Raw genomic sequence first — 17,913 nt, 5'->3', positions numbered from 1 at the left:
GAAACCGGATTAAAGAACAGACTGTTTATGCAATTGTTATGAATTTTCAGAGTTGATTCAATTGTGGTTATAACGATTTGATATCAAAATTATGTTGTTATCGATTATGAGGTGTTGGAATTGATATCTGATTTATACTGTATCGCTGGGTATATTGATATTATTCAGATTTGGATCAGATGAGTTGTTGATTCGAGTATACTGATATTGTATTGCCGGTATTGCGAGACTGTACAGAATTGAGATTATTATTCGTATTGATAGCGATTATGAGTTGTATGATTATATCTGTGATGTTGAGATTGTCGGGGTTATCGAGACTGTATTGTTATGCCGTCGAAACATCAGTAGATTGATATTGATCAGATTTACGATTGATGGAGATTGTATTGTTGTAATGTATGTCGATTGACATTGATCAGATTATATTTTGATTTGAGTATTGATCAGAACAGGTTCTGAATTGAGTTATATACTGATATTGTGCCTGTTCGATATTGTCATTGCCAGATTGGGTATGGACAGAGTTGAATTCGAGACTTCGTCTTCGTCAGATCGAGAAGAGAAAGGTATAAATCGATGTTAACTGGGAGATCGACTTGAGTTAGATTTAACTCGAGTTTCCCTAAACCACATACTTGTATGGTATTGTTTTTATACCTTTGTGTTTTAATGATTATGTTTATTCTATTGAATTAGAAAGTAGAAAGCAGAGAGCTATTGAGTGAGAGTCACTAACAGAGGGGCTAGACTATGACAGAGGAGTCACTGGCCCATTGCACATTGTCAGAATAGGGTTAGTCTTGGACAGACATGCCAAGACACTGGACGTTTGATATATCGAGATGCTTCAGATAGAGATAGCATCCTTATTACAGATTATTCGATATAGACTAGACCAAAGTCCAGAAATAAGAACGTACCGCCACCGCGACCAGTAGTAGTAGGTGAGAGACCTGTTACGTTCTTATACACCGGGATCCCTAGATTAGATGAGAGATGAGTCGAGTCTGAGATGCCGAGTCATGAGTTGAATTACAGATTGTATAAATTATGTTTCGTAGATTACAATTCATGTTTGATTTACAGTTTGATATCGATTCGCATTGTCAGATTATGATACATGTAGTGATATCTGTTTCATGCTTTATTATACCATGGCATGTACACATTGTTTACACTGGGATTTATTCTCACCGGAGTTATCCGGCTGTTGTCTTGTTTGTATGTGTGCATGACAACAGGTGGGACATGATCGGGGTCAAGAAGATGATGAGAGAGGACAAGTTTAGCGTGGTGATTCCGGACTTGTTGTAGATATGGTTCTAACACTTGAAATCTTGTAGTTGAACCTTAGTCTAGTCTGAATGTTTATTGTACAGAATTGTATTTTTATACCGATATGTATATTAATTAAATTCCATTACGTTCTGCCCTTGTATTGTAAAAGAAAATATTTTAGACCCTGTTTATCTTAATTGATAATTAAATCCCAAAAATGATTAAGAAGATGATTAGCGTACGGATCTCCATATGTAGTGTCCAAACCATGGCCTGGGAGGGCCCTAACATTGCTGGTGAACCCTCGAGAAGCTCACACAAATCGAGTGCAAAGGAGTCGCGAGTGGAGTGCTTCGGGTCCTAGCGAGATTGCTTAGTGCGTAGGCTGCTTGGGGGCTGGAGTCATGTTTTCTTTGAGTTCAGAGGAGTTATAGGGTGGTCTATGATAAGTTGAGCAAGGGCTGGACCGAATGGTTTTGGGGTAGGAAGGAAAAAACGTGACTTGGATGCTGCATGGGGATTACGGGTGTGGGTAGGAAGTTGAGTTCAGCAACTTGCAGGTCCCGCCGAGGGGTTTGGGGGATTAGTTTTGAGGTTTTTAGGGCCTTTTAAGTGTTGATAAGGCGTGGTAAATATTTGGGAAAATTTCGGTTATTTATCGAGTCGATTCGAATTAAAACCGGGACTCCGGTCCAAGTTTTAATACGAATTAGTTAAGTTTTGAATTTGCCTCGAGTTTACGTTAGGAATGCTTTTAAAAATGTTTTGAGACATTTTACGGAGTTTGGTAAGTTTCGGATCAAAATAATGAGTTTTGGATTTATCCGGGATTTAGTCGCCTCACGAAAGGTTAATTAAAGAATTAATTGAAACGCTTAGATTTAAGCTTAATAAAATTATGGAAAATTATATTTAAGCTCAAATAATTATTAGAAGTCTATGTTTTTAATTTGGGAATTTTATGCTAAGGTTTAGTTTAATTCGGGATTAAAGCGCGTCAATATGTTATGTTTAAATATTAATTTAAAATTCATCGATTTAAGCCAAATAAAAATATGAGAAAATTCTTGTAGGCTTAAATAATTATTTGGGACATGTTAGAATCAATGGAATTGAGAAAATGTTAAAGAAGTGAAATTTTACGTCTATGGGCAAAATGGAAATTTTTGGGTTTCCAGGGGCAAAATGGTCATTTTGCATCTGGGGATAGATGTTGGTCCTGGCAGCGCCCTAAGCACAAATTTATGATATTTTAAATTTTCATGCATCATGATCACGATTTTAAGATTTTATGAAGATATACGTCGCATGCTTGGATTTAAGAAAAATTGCATTTATTCAAGATTTTTATAAGTGATGAAAATGGTAATGTTTTGAATGATGGGAATTAGTTGTGGCTATCGAAGTATATGTAAATGGTTAAGACGTATATGTAAATGCTGATGATGAGGCCTAGGCACAGTGGATGGGTGATCCTCTCACTGATGTCCGACAGCCGCAGGGTACCGCGGTTCTATGTATGATGGATCCATTGTAAATGATGTACGATAGTCACCTTTAATGAACTGAATTCACCAATGATAAATGATGAAAGATGAATGATGAACGATGAATGATGAACGATAAATGAATGATGAATGATGAACGATGAATGAAAGATGAATGATGAACGATGAATGATGAATGATGATTAACGATGAGATGTTTTGACACGTCATGATTTTACACGACACATTTATGTTACGTTTTTAAAGTTCATGAAATGTATGTTGAGTATGATATTTTTCACTGTTGTGTGCTATGTATATGTATTTGCTATTAACGGTGCAGGTGTGTTGAGTCTTTAGACTCACTAGGCGTGTGTGATGCAGGTGAGCTTCATGACGAGGAGACTTGAGGTGCCGAACTTTGAGTAGGCAGATCTGGTGTGGTGACATGACCCGAGGACCACATGTTTTCCGTATTATGATTTATGAAATTGAGAGGAGATGAACATTTCCTTACGATGATGAATTTAAAATTTTTACTCATTTATGTTTACGTATGATTTTAGACGTGTTTGGTTATTTTAAAATGCGCTATTTTTATTGACAAATATTTAAGATCATTTTTTTAAATGTTATATTTTTCTGTGCAGCGCATGCATGCGAAGCGTTTAAATGATATTTTTAAAATGCGAGCTTTTATAAAAAAATATTTCCGCACTTTTAAAATGAGCGAAACGCTACATGAACTCTGAGTAGGCAGAATTTGTGGGGTGACACGACCCGAGGACCACATGTTTTCTGCATTACGATTTATGAGATTGAGAGGAGATGAATATTTTCATACGTTGATGAATTTAAGATTAATACTCGTTTGTGTTTACATATGATTTTGGATGAGTTTGGCTATTTTAAAATGTGCTATTTTTACTGTCATATTATTACGATTAATTTAAATTTCATTTCGAAAATGCGAGCTTTATATATATAAAAAAAAATTCCGCATTTTTAAAACTAGTAGACGTTACAAATTTATTTAAACAAAAACTTTGATAATATTTTGTTAAATCCTAATTAAGACTAATGGGCCTAATTTAGTGGCTTAATAGGCCTAAACCTAGTTAGTAATTTAATTAGTATTTAATATACTAATCACCTAAAACACTACACTCTTATTCACGCCTCCCACTTTTAAAAATTCAGAAAACTCTCCCCAAAGCTCATAGCACACACGGCAACACACTTAGCACTTTCAAGGAAATTTTCGAAGGGTTCAAGGTAGAAGCAAGCCAAGGTTTTTTGATCCGTTCTTCATCTTCTTTTCTCATCTATCACATCGTATTAACGTTTTTTTTATGATTGTATGAAAAACATGGTGTTCTATTGTTATTTTCGGATTTATTCTTGTGCTTGATATAAACCATCGGTCTTATGCTATGATTCACGTTTTTCAAATACTAAGGGGCTGCCATGATGTTAATACATAACTAGGTGTTGTTTTTTTTAAGTTAAAAGAGGACCTAATCACCCACAACCTTGCTTCACCACAAGCACGCTGGAAGTCGGTTTCTGTCATGGGATTAGGGCGATCGGGTTGCATGGTGTAGGGGGCTGGAGGGTCTTGGCTTGGGGTCAGGGCTCGGTCAGGGGTTGTTTAGTCTAGGAAGGGGTCCTAACCACGTAAGGGTTCGAGTAGGAGGGCTGGGAAGGAGTCCTTGTTATCAAGGACTCCAACCCGAGAACGTTGCATGCCCTGCGCAGAATTGTGCAGGCACCTAGGGGTCGAGGGGTTTGGTCCAAGGCTCAGGGGCTAGGCTAGGGTTAGTCTTAAGGGTCCTAGGAAGGTGTGTGAGGGGTTGGCTCAGGGGCTAGGCTCGCTGGTAGAGGCCTGGACACGAAATCGTAGAGTCATATTACCATAGGAGTTCTCGGCCAGCTTTTGCTTGGGGTTGGGGACTTCGGGTTGTTGACTTTGGCTGGGTTCTAAGTGATCTAAGGGTACAGTAGGGTACTCTAGTGGGTTGGTCAGAGTTTGATTCAACATGGTTTGAGGGCAGCTCGAGAAAATCGAAAGATGACTCAAGGTCGAAGGTTATAGGTCACAATAGGTTTTCCAAACTAAAAGAAATTTAAAAACGGCTCACGGGAGTCAAGTCGTGGTTCATGGGGGCTAACATAATATAAAAAGACTAAATTTTGAATTTAGAAATTTTATATTAAAGTTCGGGATTTTTCGGGATTAAAACACCGTCAAAGAAATTAATTCAAGATAAATGAAAAAGTTTAATGTTTATGCTAAATAAAATTATGTGAAAATTAATTTAGACTTAAATAATTATTTGGGACATGTTAGAGTCAATGAATTCAAGAAAAAGTAATAACTGAGGAATTTTACGTCTAGGGGTATAACGGTCTTTTTACACCAAAAAAATTAGTAAACGTCATGACAGTGCTTTAAATGCTGTTTTTATGATATTATGATTATTTTTAAATATTTATGAAATGTTCATGATTAAATTATGATTTTTAAATATATATGAGATTTTTATGATTTAAGGAAGACATTTAAAAGACATGCTGCATGCTTGGTTTCAAAAAACAAAATGTTATGTTATGCATGATTTTATAAAGTGATGAGAATGTATAACGTTGAAGGAAGTGAAGTAATTGTGACTAATTCGATGATGTTGGAGATATAGTGAGGGCGACGGTCCCAGTGGGAGCCCGACGATCGTATTTCTATTATTGCGAATATGAGGATACGAGGATATGATGTTGAGGTAAAAATAGGAATATCGTGAGGAAAAAAGGCCCAGAGGGAGCCCATTTATGGGAAAAGGCCCCAGAGGGAGCCCCGACGATCGTATTCTATTCGAAAGAGGATAGGCCAGGGCTCAGTTGACCGGTGAGAGTGTTGCTGGTGTCCCCGCCGCCCAGTACTGCGGTTTCAAGTAGATGGATCCATCGACTTTTGAGGTTTGAAGAAAGTCACAATTAACGATCAGAATTCAACAAAGGAAAAAGAAAAGGAAAATGTTTATGATCCGGGACATCGTCGAACGATTTTCTTGAAGAAAACCCAACGAAAATCTGCTGGAAAACTGAAGAGGGAGGGGCGGCTTCTCTCTTGTTCTAAGAACCCTAATTTGCTCTCAAAAATGAAAATGAAATGTGTATGTGTGTGTTGTGTGGGGCTCTTAGCTCCTAATCGTTATTACAATGCAATCTGATTAGGGTTAAGTAATTACAGCGGAAAACAAGTTTAAATTTTCTTTACAGTGAGCCCAAATCATTTCATTTGAATACTAAAAATAGTATTTAATCTCACGTCATGAACATGCCCACACGAAATCAAAAACCAATCACATAGAAACAACTCATATCCTCGGGACATGCCCCGGTATATAGATATATATACATATATACTGGGAACAAGACATAACATAAAACCTCAGCCCAAGCTGTGGCTCCCTCCAGAAGTACCCTCTCCGGTCTCCTGATATCCTGGAGTACCTGCCATTGTCCACACACAAAGACAACAACAGCCCCTCCTTGGGAGTGAGAAAAGCTCCGTATGGAACAACCAATCATATATACCACAGATATCTAAACAATTATATATGGTATGCAATGCATGTATGTCGTGGAGGTATCGGGTCAAATGCCCATCCACTGAGCACATGTAAGAATCAATCGAATCGCTATCAAATCAATGCTCGAGCTAGCACACCGGCCAATATGGGATACTCGTATGATAGCGTCGGCAAAGCGCCATCAAATCCCACATCTCATATCCAATCATATGGGGCCACAAATGTCTATGTTTTACGGGTCATATAATACCAACATAGCAATTGTGTTTACAAACCCCGGAATCCAATCCAATCATATCAAGGTATCCAAGGATGAAAGCTCAACGTGCATGTCATGTATCGATGTATGCATAAAATGATGTGTGTTGACAAAACATTTATTTCATACATCGATATCTCAATCTCAATGTCATGTATGCCACATCAATCAACAAATAAGGCATATAGACACATAATCTCATTCCAATCAATCCAAAATATATCATATAATACAGATACCTGTCGTATGTTACCCGGTCGCAACATACCTCAATTCTTCGTTTCCAGTTGATGTAGCCAGAAGATATCGGTATAATACTGTATCTACATCAATAACATACTCATTCCAATCAATAACATAATCCCAAAATCATTAATATGAGTTTCAAATATCATTTGAAACTTCAAAAATTCATATCAAATCCAAATCATAACATAATTCAATTCCGACTTCGAATATGAGTTTCTTGTCGGTTATTCTACCACATATATTTATCAGAATTAGTAATAACTGACAAATAATTATTCAATCTCAACCCTACGATTAAAATTTCCCAATTATAATAAATTGAGAATAAATTAAAACAACATCACTATAATCATCTATTCTTCGTTAAAATCATACAATATTCAACAATCTTCAATTTCTGTATGATTTAACAATTTATCGAATTTATTCCAAAAATCGACGAATTTCAAACATCACCAAAAATATAAAATTTATACCTCAAATCGAAAACCTCATGTCCACGATCCTAGATCTGAAGTCGGTTCGTCGATTTGATACACCGATAAATCGCACGACCAAAAAAAGAAAATCGAAAAGCTCTCACCTCTCGCCTCTCACCTCTGTCGCACGAAATGGTTGTGACGGTAGAAGTCTCAATTTTATTATTTTTTTATTTTTTTATTTATTATTATTTTTATATTATATTATATTATATTAATAAAATAATATAATATAATATAATATATACTATTTAAAATTTTAACGTTGGTATACGCCTTTAGACCAGTCAAACGATCTAATTTTTCAAAACTCAAAACATGAAACTTCTACGTCTTTGAGTTTTCTACTTTATATTCAAATCTCAAATCATTTGGACTTCATATGACCAAGATATGTCATATTTTATCCATAAAAATTAATTCATAATTTTTCAACTTATTTACGAAAATGCCATCAATGCTATTTTATTTCCGGGATCTCACATTTCTCCCAAACTTAAAAGATTTCGTCCTCGAAATCTCAAACATCTCTATATACATAACATTGACAAACATATATATGTCACCAGTTATAGTACATATCAAAGCTAAAATCAGTAAACGGATCAGAATACACTGAATACAATGGAACAGATGTCATAGAATCAAAAAAATACGGATACGAATCTCGCATTTTGCTTTCCAATTCCCACGTTGATTTTTCAACACCATGTCGTGTCCATTGCACTCGAACTAGAGGAATCGATTTATTTCGCAATACCTTTTCCTTTCGATCCATAATGCGAACAGTATGTTCAACATAGGAAAGAGAAGGATCAAGTTCAACATCGTCAGGTGCAAGCACATGTGATGGATCGGGTTCATATTTCCTCAACATAGAAACATGAAACACATCATGAATAGCCGATAGAGTTGGTGGCAATGCCAATCGATACGCAAGATCACCAACTCGATCGAGAATCTCGTATGGACCAACATATCGAGGAGATAATTTCCCTCGCATGCCAAATCGAACAGTGCCTCTAAAGAGAGATATTTTCAAAACACTATGTCACCTTTCTGGAATTCCAAGGGTCGTCTTCGTTTATTCGCATAACTCGTTTGACGATCCTGAGCAGCTTTCATCCGCTGCCGAATCAACTGAACCTTATCGTTCATTTCCTGTATCATTTCAGGTCCAGTCAATTGTCTATCACCAATCTCAAACCAGAATAACGGTGATCTACATCGTCTCCCATATAGAGCTTCAAACGGTGCCATACCGATACTCGTCTGAAAGCTATTATTATAAGAAAATTCAACCAATGGTAAGGCATCTTGCCATCCCATTCGAAAATCCATCACAATCGCACGTAACATATCCTCTAAAGTTTGAATCGTACGCTCAGTCTGGCCATCTGTTTGTGGATGATAAGCAGTACTCATAGCCAAACGCGTACACATCGCTTCCTGAAAACTACCCCAGAATTTAGAAGCAAACCTGGGATCACGATCAGATACAATTGAGACTGGCACACCATGCAGTCTCACAACATTCTCAATGTGTAAACGGGCCATTCTCTTATAAGGATAAGTCCGCTCATATGGAATAAAATGTGCAGATTTCGAAAGCCGATCAATAATAACCCAAATAGCATCACAGCCCTTGGGCGAACGAAGTAAATGAGTCACAAAATCCATAGCAATATGTTCCCAATTCCATTTCGGGATTTCGAGACTATGGATTAATCCTCCAGGTTTCCTTCTCTCGGCTTTCACTTGCTGGCAGACAAGACATTTCGAAATAAACTCAGCAATGTCCTTCTTCATACGTTTCCACCAGAATTGAGGTCTCAATGTCAAATACATCTTTCGACCTCCAGGGTGAATACTGTATTTGCTACAATGTGCTTCTCGAAGAAGAGCAGATCTCAAATCAGAATCATCAGGAACTACCAGCCGACCATTAAGTCGTAAAGAACCATCAGAAGAAATCTGAAATCCAGACTGATGTCATGTCGATACAAGTTCTTTCGACTTTTGAATCTGAGCATCGCTTCGTTGGGCCTTTCGTATTTTCGATATCAAGTTCGGCTCAATTTGCAATGCTGAGACAGTGACGGAATTCCAATTCGAGTGAAAGTCCAACCAGAAGTACATATATCTTCATGTACCTTGGCGACACAAACAGAAGCTAAAACAGAATCATGCACTTTACGAAGAAGGGCATCCGCAGTAACATTTACCGATCCAAAGTGATATTGAATCTCACAATCAAAATCCTTCAGGAGATCCATCCACCTGCGCTACCTCATATTCAAATCAGATTGAGAAAAGAGATATTTCAGACTCTTATGGTCTGAATAGATAACAAACTTTTTTCCGTACAAATAATGGCGCCAGATCTTCAAAGCAAATACAATGGCAGCCACAGGACCCCCTTTCTGTGATCCACTCAAACTCGAAGAAGACGAGGAAATAGAACCAGTCTTTTTAAACTTCTTACCCCTCGGCCGCAAAGTAGGCTGCTGAGCGACACCGGTGGTGGATTATACTGTGGACCTCCCCGCCTAAGTCCAGCCTCGGCTGCCTTAGCTCGTTCCACTGCCTCTGCGTAGCTGGTAGGCAATCCAGAAACAACATAAGTATATATAGCAGGATGCAATCCATTTACAAACCTGTTATATTTTGCCCTCGCATTCCCAGCTACGTGAGGTGCATACTTCAACAGAGTAGAAAACTTTGAAGCATACTCTGCAACAGACATCGTTCCCTGCTGCAGATTATTGAATTCATTCTCCTGTGCAGTATAATAAGAAGGAGGAGAATACTGCTCCAAAAACTGGGCCTTGAAGACATCCCAAGTGACTTCAATCCCGGCCTCTTTCAGTCCAATCTCAGCGGCTTTCCACCAAGATTTAGCTCGGTCCTTCAACTGATAAAGAGCAAGTTTCAGTCTCCGAGCCTTGGAATACTCAAAAATATTGAACGAGTACTCGATATCCTTCAACCAGGCTTCAGCTCTTTCTGCACTCTCAGTGCCAAAGAACCTCGGTGGTTTTAGATCCTGGAATCGAGCCATCACCACATCCATGGACAATCCTTCAAATTGTCCAACTATCCTCTCAGTACTGATACACGCAGTTTCATTCGTGGGATCCATCTACAATCAAAAGATGAATATCACAAATCAATAAAAATTTCATAATCTCATCATCTCATATCATCAATCTCATCAGATACTTACTCGAATCAAATCAAGTAGGAGCAAGTAATACAAATAAATCAAACACAAACGCACAATTCATTTGTGCCTATTCAAGTGTACACAAGACTTAATCGAGCATTCCCAGCTATGCTCTGGCCCCACAATAGCTCCTAATCGTTATTACAATGCAATCTGATTAGGGTTAAGTAATTACAGCAGAAATCGCTATCAAATCAATGCTCGAGCTGGCACACCGGCCAATATGGGATACTCGTATGATAGCGTCGGCAAAGCGCCATCAAATCCCACATCTCATATCCAATCATATGGGGCCACAAATGTCTATGTTTTACGGGTCATATAATACCAACATAGCAATTGTGTTTACAAACCCCGGAATCCAATCCAATCATATCAAGGTATCCAAGGATGAAAGCTCAACGTGCATGTCATGTATCGATGTATGCATAAAATGATGTGTGTTGACAAAACATTTATTTCATACATCGATATCTCAATCTCAATGTCATGTATGCCACATCAATCAACAAATAAGGCATATAGACACATAATCTCATTCCAATCAATCCAACATATATCATATAATACAGATACCTGTCGTATGTTACCCGGTCGCAACATACCTCAATTCTTCGTTTCCAGTTGATGTAGCCAGAAGATATCGGTATAATACTGTATCTACATCAATAACATACTCATTCCAATCAATAACATAATCCCAAAATCATTAATATGAGTTTCAAATATCATTTGAAACTTCAAAAATTCATATCAAATCCAAATCATAACATAATTCAATTCCGACTTCGAATATGAGTTTCTTGTCGGTTATTCTACCACATATATTTATCAGAATTAGTAATAACTGACAAATAATTATTCAATCTCAACCCTACGATTAAAATTTCCCAATTATAATAAATTGAGAATAAATTAAAACAACATCACTATAATCATCTATTCTTCGTTAAAATCATACAATATTCAACAATCTTCAATTTCTGTATGATTTAACAATTTATCGAATTTATTCCAAAAATCGACGAATTTCAAACATCACCAAAAATATAAAATTTATACCTCAAATCGAAAACCTCATGTCCACGATCCTAGATCTGAAGTCGGTTCGTCGATTTGATACACCGATAAATCGCACGACCAAAAAAAGAAAATCGAAAAGCTCTCACCTCTCCCTTCTCACCTCTGTCGCACGAAATGGTTGTGACGGTAGAAGTCTCAATTTTATTATTTTTTTATTTATTATTATTTTTATATTATATTATATTATATTATATTAATAAAATAATATAATATAATATAATATATACTATTTAAAATTTTAACGTTGGTATACGCCTTTAGACCAGTCAAACGATCTAATTTTTCAAAACTCAAAACATGAAACTTCTACGTCTTTGAGTTTTCTACTTTATATTCAAATCTCAAATCATTTGGACTTCATATGACCAAGATATGTCATATTTTATCCATAAAAATTAATTCATTATTTTTCAACTTATTTACGAAAATGCCATCAATGCTATTTTATTTCCGGGATCTCACATTTCTCCCAAACTTAAAAGATTTCGTCCTCGAAATCTCAAACATCTCTATATACATAACATTGACAAACATATATATGTCACCAGTTATAGTACATATCAAAGCTAAAATCAGTAAACGGATCAGAATACACTGAATACAATGGAACAGATGTCATAGAATCAAAAAAATACGGATACGAATCTCGCATTTTGCTTTCCAATTCCCACGTTGATTTTTCAACACCATGTCGTGTCCATTGCACTCGAACTAGAGGAATCGATTTATTTCGCAATACCTTTTCCTTTCGATCCATAATGCGAACAGTATGTTCAACATAGGAAAGAGAAGGATCAAGTTCAACATCGTCAGGTGCAAGCACATGTGATGGATCGGGTTCATATTTCCTCAACATAGAAACATGAAACACATCATGAATAGCCGATAGAGTTGGTGGCAATGCCAATCGATACGCAAGATCACCAACTCGATCGAGAATCTCGTATGGACCAACATATCGAGGAGATAATTTCCCTCGCATGCCAAATCGAACAGTGCCTCTAAAGAGAGATATTTTCAAAACACTATGTCACCTTTCTGGAATTCCAAGGGTCGTCTTCGTTTATTCGCATAACTCGTTTGACGATCCTGAGCAGCTTTCATCCGCTGCCGAATCAACTGAACCTTATCGTTCATTTCCTGTATCATTTCAGGTCCAGTCAATTGTCTATCACCAATCTCAAACCAGAATAACGGTGATCTACATCGTCTCCCATATAGAGCTTCAAACGGTGCCATACCGATACTCGTCTGAAAGCTATTATTATAAGAAAATTCAACCAATGGTAAGGCATCTTGCCATCCCATTCGAAAATCCATCACAATCGCACGTAACATATCCTCTAAAGTTTGAATCGTACGCTCAGTCTGGCCATCTGTTTGTGGATGATAAGCAGTACTCATAGCCAAACGCGTACACATCGCTTCCTGAAAACTACCCCAGAATTTAGAAGCAAACCTGGGATCACGATCAGATACAATTGAGACTGGCACACCATGCAGTCTCACAACATTCTCAATGTGTAAACGGGCCATTCTCTTATAAGGATAAGTCCGCTCATATGGAATAAAATGTGCAGATTTCGAAAGCCGATCAATAATAACCCAAATAGCATCACAGCCCTTGGGCGAACGAAGTAAATGAGTCACAAAATCCATAGCAATATGTTCCCAATTCCATTTCGGGATTTCGAGACTATGGATTAATCCTCCAGGTTTCCTTCTCTCGGCTTTCACTTGCTGGCAGACAAGACATTTCGAAATAAACTCAGCAATGTCCTTCTTCATACGTTTCCACCAGAATTGAGGTCTCAATGTCAAATACATCTTTCGACCTCCAGGGTGAATACTGTATTTGCTACAATGTGCTTCTCGAAGAAGAGCAGATCTCAAATCAGAATCATCAGGAACTACCAGCCGACCATTAAGTCGTAAAGAACCATCAGAAGAAATCTGAAATCCAGACTGATGTCATGTCGATACAAGTTCTTTCGACTTTTGAATCTGAGCATCGCTTCGTTGGGCCTTTCGTATTTTCGATATCAAGTTCGGCTCAATTTGCAATGCTGAGACAGTGACGGAATTCCAATTCGAGTGAAAGTCCAACCAGAAGTACATATATCTTCATGTACCTTGGCGACACAAACAGAAGCTAAAACAGAATCATGCACTTTACGAAGAAGGGCATCCGCAGTAACATTTACCGATCCAAAGTGATATTGAATCTCACAATCAAAATCCTTCAGGAGATCCATCCACCTGCGCTACCTCATATTCAAATCAGATTGAGAAAAGAGATATTTCAGACTCTTATGGTCTGAATAGATAACAAACTTTTTTCCGTACAAATAATGGCGCCAGATCTTCAAAGCAAATACAATGGCAGCCACAGGACCCCCTTTCTGTGATCCACTCAAACTCGAAGAAGACGAGGAAATAGAACCAGTCTTTTTAAACTTCTTACCCCTCGGCCGCAAAGTAGGCTGCTGAGCGACACCGGTGGTGGATTATACTGTGGACCTCCCCGCCTAAGTCCAGCCTCGGCTGCCTTAGCTCGTTCCACTGCCTCTGCGTAGCTGGTAGGCAATCCAGAAACAACATAAGTATATATAGCAGGATGCAATCCATTTACAAACCTGTTATATTTTGCCCTCGCATTCCCAGCTACGTGAGGTGCATACTTCAACAGAGTAGAAAACTTTGAAGCATACTCTGCAACAGACATCGTTCCCTGCTGCAGATTATTGAATTCATTCTCCTGTGCAGTATAATAAGAAGGAGGAGAATACTGCTCCAAAAACTGGGCCTTGAAGACATCCCAAGTGACTTCAATCCCGGCCTCTTTCAGTCCAATCTCAGCGGCTTTCCACCAAGATTTAGCTCGGTCCTTCAACTGATAAAGAGCAAGTTTCAGTCTCCGAGCCTTGGAATACTCAAAAATATTGAACGAGTACTCGATATCCTTCAACCAGGCTTCAGCTCTTTCTGCACTCTCAGTGCCAAAGAACCTCGGTGGTTTTAGATCCTGGAATCGAGCCATCACCACATCCATGGACAATCCTTCAAATTGTCCAACTATCCTCTCAGTACTGATACACGCAGTTTCATTCGTGGGATCCATCTACAATCAAAAGATGAATATCACAAATCAATAAAAATTTCATAATCTCATCATCTCATATCATCAATCTCATCAGATACTTACTCGAATCAAATCAAGTAGGAGCAAGTAATACAAATAAATCAAACACAAACGCACAATTCATTTGTGCCTATTCAAGTGTACACAAGACTTAATCGAGCATTCCCAGCTATGCTCTGGCCCCACAATAGCTCCTAATCGTTATTACAATGCAATCTGATTAGGGTTAAGTAATTACAGCAGAAATCGCTATCAAATCAATGCTCGAGCTGGCACACCGGCCAATATGGGATACTCGTATGATAGCGTCGGCAAAGCGCCATCAAATCCCACATCTCATATCCAATCATATGGGGCCACAAATGTCTATGTTTTACGGGTCATATAATACCAACATAGCAATTGTGTTTACAAACCCCGGAATCCAATCCAATCATATCAAGGTATCCAAGGATGAAAGCTCAACGTGCATGTCATGTATCGATGTATGCATAAAATGATGTGTGTTGACAAAACATTTATTTCATACATCGATATCTCAATCTCAATGTCATGTATGCCACATCAATCAACAAATAAGGCATATAGACACATAATCTCATTCCAATCAATCCAACATATATCATATAATACAGATACCTGTCGTATGTTACCCGGTCGCAACATACCTCAATTCTTCGTTTCCAGTTGATGTAGCCAGAAGATATCGGTATAATACTGTATCTACATCAATAACATACTCATTCCAATCAATAACATAATCCCAAAATCATTAATATGAGTTTCAAATATCATTTGAAACTTCAAAAATTCATATCAAATCCAAATCATAACATAATTCAATTCCGACTTCGAATATGAGTTTCTTGTCGGTTATTCTACCACATATATTTATCAGAATTAGTAATAACTGACAAATAATTATTCAATCTCAACCCTACGATTAAAATTTCCCAATTATAATAAATTGAGAATAAATTAAAACAACATCACTATAATCATCTATTCTTCGTTAAAATCATACAATATTCAACAATCTTCAATTTCTGTATGATTTAACAATTTATCGAATTTATTCCAAAAATCGACGAATTTCAAACATCACCAAAAATATAAAATTTATACCTCAAATCGAAAACCTCATGTCCACGATCCTAGATCTGAAGTCGGTTCGTCGATTTGATACACCGATAAATCGCACGACCAAAAAAAGAAAATCGAAAAGCTCTCACCTCTCCCTTCTCACCTCTGTCGCACGAAATGGTTGTGACGGTAGAAGTCTCAATTTTATTATTTTTTTATTTATTATTATTTTTATATTATATTATATTATATTAATAAAATAATATAATATAATATAATATATACTATTTAAAATTTTAACGTTGGTATACGCCTTTAGACCAGTCAAACGATCTAATTTTTCAAAACTCAAAACATGAAACTTCTACGTCTTTGAGTTTTCTACTTTATATTCAAATCTCAAATCATTTGGACTTCATATGACCAAGATATGTCATATTTTATCCATAAAAATTAATTCATTATTTTTCAACTTATTTACGAAAATGCCATCAATGCTATTTTATTTCCGGGATCTCACATTTCTCCCCAACTTAAAAGATTTCGTCCTCGAAATCTCAAACATCTCTATATACATAACATTGACAAACATATATATGTCACCAGTTATAGTACATATCAAAGCTAAAATCAGTAAACGGATCAGAATACACTGAATACAATGGAACAGATGTCATAGAATCAAAAAAATACGGATACGAATCTCGCATTTTGCTTTCCAATTCCCACGTTGATTTTTCAACACCATGTCGTGTCCATTGCACTCGAACTAGAGGAATCGATTTATTTCGCAATACCTTTTCCTTTCGATCCATAATGCGAACAGTATGTTCAACATAGGAAAGAGAATGATCAAGTTCAACATCGTCAGGTGCAAGCACATGTGATGGATCGGGTTCATATTTCCTCAACATAGAAACATGAAACACATCATGAATAGCCGATAGAGTTGGTGGCAATGCCAATCGATACGCAAGATCACCAACTCGATCGAGAATCTCGTATGGACCAACATATCGAGGAGATAATTTCCCTCGCATGCCAAATCGAACAGTGCCTCTAAAGAGAGATATTTTCAAAACACTATGTCACCTTTCTGGAATTCCAAGGGTCGTCTTCGTTTATTCGCATAACTCGTTTGACGATCCTGAGCAGCTTTCATCCGCTGCCGAATCAACTGAACCTTATCGTTCATTTCCTGTATCATTTCAGGTCCAGTCAATTGTCTATCACCAATCTCAAACCAGAATAACGGTGATCTACATCGTCTCCCATATAGAGCTTCAAACGGTGCCATACCGATACTCGTCTGAAAGCTATTATTATAAGAAAATTCAACCAATGGTAAGGCATCTTGCCATCCCATTCGAAAATCCATCACAATCGCACGTAACATATCCTCTAAAGTTTGAATCGTACGCTCAGTCTGGCCATCTGTTTGTGGATGATAAGCAGTACTCATAGCCAAACGCGTACACATCGCTTCCTGAAAACTACCCCAGAATTTAGAAGCAAACCTGGGATCACGATCAGATACAATTGAGACTGGCACACCATGCAGTCTCACAACATTCTCAATGTGTAAACGGGCCATTCTCTTATAAGGATAAGTCCGCTCATATGGAATAAAATGTGCAGATTTCGAAAGCCGATCAATAATAACCCAAATAGCATCACAGCCCTTGGGCGAACGAAGTAAATGAGTCACAAAATCCATAGCAATATGTTCCCAATTCCATTTCGGGATTTCGAGACTATGGATTAATCCTCCAGGTTTCCTTCTCTCGGCTTTCACTTGCTGGCAGACAAGACATTTCGAAATAAACTCAGCAATGTCCTTCTTCATACGTTTCCACTAGAATTGAGGTATCAATGTCAAATACATCTTTCGACCTCCAGGGTGAATACTGTATTTGCTACAATGTGCTTCTCGAAGAAGAGCAGATCTCAAATCAGAATCATCAGGAACTACCAGCCGACCATTAAGTCGTAAAGAACCATCAGAAGAAATCTGAAATCCAGACTGATGTCATG

At 37.5% G+C, this 17,913-nt stretch overlaps 1 long non-coding RNA gene across 1 annotated transcript in view; it reads right to left on the bottom strand.

Moving 5' to 3' along the window:
- Positions 1-6,154: 6,154 nt before the first annotated feature.
- LOC142520982 (uncharacterized) overlaps positions 6,155-17,913 on the bottom strand; it is a 43,588-nt gene continuing 31,829 nt past the window's right edge. Inside the window, exon 3 of the long non-coding RNA XR_012814044.1 lies at positions 6,155-6,278. This is a non-coding gene — a long non-coding RNA (uncharacterized LOC142520982). The remainder of the gene's footprint in view (positions 6,279-17,913) is intronic.

This window comes from Primulina tabacum, chromosome 12 (genome assembly GCF_025594145.1).
Source record: "Primulina tabacum isolate GXHZ01 chromosome 12, ASM2559414v2, whole genome shotgun sequence".
Classification (NCBI taxonomy): domain Eukaryota; kingdom Viridiplantae; phylum Streptophyta; class Magnoliopsida; order Lamiales; family Gesneriaceae; genus Primulina; species Primulina tabacum.
Note: the sequence above shows the minus strand (reverse complement) of the source record. Positions and strands in the feature narration are given on the sequence as shown.